Genomic DNA, 2,924 nt, shown 5'->3' on the forward strand with positions numbered 1-2,924 from the left:
GGGTCACGCACGTTGATTTTTTGAACTGCAGAAGGGCTCTGGACGGGTCGCGCACCACCCAACAGGTCGCGCACCTCTCTCGACGGGTCGCGCCCCTCTCAGCTGCCCGAAATCGCTGTAATTTTGCTCCTTTCTCTCAATCACTCTCTCTATCTCTCTTGCAAGCGTTAGAATGCACAATGAGAGTGAAAGGAGGGAATTTGGGCTTTTATAAGTCTCATTTGAAAAAATTTCATTTACAAACCCACTTTCTAATGTTTTTCTTTTGACACTTTATAACACTGATTTTTGGTTTCCTTTATCCTGAATTTGACTCATTGAGTGCTTTGACTTGATTCTTTTTGCAGGTAGATCATCTGAGGGACTTTGGCAAGGGGACCTGGGTTACTGCTGCCCTTTTGAAGACTTTTTGGAATTTCATTCTTTTTACAAAAATTTAACATGACCTTGGCTTTAAAAACAGAGTTTTTAAATCCAAGGTTAAAAACGAACTGTACATGATGAAAATATCAAAGAAACATGTTTACAATCCTCCCTCTGGCTTGCTGGGCACTCAAGGACTTTCAAAGACATGACCTTGCAGAGATAAATGACCAAAACCCTAGACCTAGGACCTTTGACCTCAAGACAAAACAAGACAAGCTTGAAAGAGCTTAATGACTGATATGACCTGATCCAGCAAAACCAAGAGGGGTAAAAATAAACCAACTCCTCCATCAGGGTTATGGCATGCCTAACGGGATGCAAAATTTGACACTGATGAGACACCTACTAATGCAAATGCAAAGAGCTTTGATCACTGATGGAGGGCTTTCAAGACCGACACTAACAGAACGCTGGTGGGAAAAAGTGCTAGCCATGAAATATTTGAATCATCATAGAACAAAATTGATAACTGAATCCATTCCAATCAGTACTTGCACACAAGTCTGGAAACTTGTAAAGAAGATAATTCCCCTTATTAGAGACCAAATTTATAAAAACCCAGGGAATGGAAAAAAAATTTCAATTTGGAAGGATCGAATAATGGGAAGAGACCCTCTACATCTCCAGCAGGATCTAAGAGGACTCCAATGTTGGATGGAAGAGAGAAGGATAAATAATTTATATTCAATATCTGAGTGGGATCATGATAACTGGCTTGAATGGAAAACACCAACAATTCCAAAAAGATTAAAAGGTCAATGGGAGAAACTAAAATCTCACCTATCAGGGGCAGCTCCTATAAACAGAGAGGATCAGGATGACTTTGTGTGGGACCCAAATGGAGGGGAATATACAGTGAAATCAGGGTATAACATCCTCCAAGAATAGCAAAACCAACAAGACTGGAGTCTATGGAAGGCAACCTGGAAAACAAAATGCCTTCCTAAAATCAAAGCTTTCATTTGGACTCTTCTTAAAGGGAAAATTCTAACCTATGAAAATTAAAAAAAAAAGGAATACAAGGGCCTTCTCGGTGTGTCATGTGTCAAATGGAGGAAGAAACAATTCAACATCTCTTCATGGAATATAGGGTGGCCAGAGAATGTTGGACTCAGATAACAAGCTCGCTAGAAATAAATATAAATTTCTCAAATCAGTTGTCAGCACATTATAAAACTTGGGAGAAGAGCTATCCATACTCAAAAAGAAACAAGGCCACAATAAGCAGGATTTGGAATTGCCTCCCATCAATTCTATGCTAGCAAATTTGGCTAGCCAGAAACAAATGTATTTTTAAAGAACAAAAACCAAGAATAGGCAAGATTCTTTCAAAAACATGGAGCCTAGTATCAGAAATAATAAGCACTAATGGAATGTCAAATGTGGGTCAGAACAGCCTACAACAAGAAGAGAAAGATTGGTACAACAAAGCAATATTAGAAAAAAATGTAGAAGCTACAGCAAAAAAGAAAAAAACTTCCACAGCGAAGAATTGGAATTCAACACTGGATGATAAAGAATCTAACAGGAAATGCAAGTGCAGGTGGAGTAATTACAAACCTTAATGGGAAAACAATTATTACTCATGAATGGAGTCTTAGAGAAATGAAAAACAACAAGGTGGAAGCTTACAGCCTTCTCTTAGATACAAGAATATTAAAAAAACTTGTGATTAAATATCCTATAATTATAAGAGATTTGGCAATTATCATAGAAGAAATGGTAAATGAAAAGGACTTCAATAATATTGCTATTAATAAAATTTGTCAGAGGATCAAATCAAATATAACAAGTCTGGCAAACATAACTTTCAAACATGTGTTGAGAAATCAAAACCAGGAAGTAGATAATTATGCCAACAAAGCAATTGAAAGATCAGTTGGGACTGTCAAGGAAAACAATGAAGTCTATATCGTAAACATACCATGATTTCCACAACTATGAAGAGGACTAAGAAAGTAGAAAGTGGAAAGAAGCATAACAAAAGGAAAGATAAATATGATCAAATTCTCATTCCAAGATTCAGATTTTCAATAGAATACAAAGAAGATCTGGTATCAATGGATCTTATGTGTAATCTACAAGACTCAGAGCAAAAAATACACTAAATCCCTAACAAGCTTCATAGCACGCATGATAAGGATTACAGGTGTCCTTTACCTCTGAGAAAAGATGGTAACAGTGATATCAGTCACAAGCTCCAGGATTAAAAATGTCACACAAGTGCAATGTGTTCTATAATAGGCAGTTGTACAAGCGCAAAGGTAATCTACAACAAGACAATCACCTACAGTAGTAGGTTAACCATCCGCTCTAAGGTCAATAAATTGGTGGAAGAGCACAGTCATTTTTGTTATCTAGAAATTTTAGCCTATTCACATTCAGGCTATCTCTCAAGTGATCAGATTTGTTTGTATCCCCCCGCCCAAAATCCTCTTGATGATCTCATTACCAGCTTGAAGCTTTCAACAACGTGCCATCTTCTTCCTCCCGACCCA

The sequence above is a fragment of the Pinus tabuliformis genome, chromosome 7, assembly GCF_031772625.1.
Source record: "Pinus tabuliformis cultivar Carrire ecotype Pingquan chromosome 7, CPIR1, whole genome shotgun sequence".
Lineage (NCBI taxonomy): Eukaryota > Viridiplantae > Streptophyta > Pinopsida > Pinales > Pinaceae > Pinus > Pinus tabuliformis.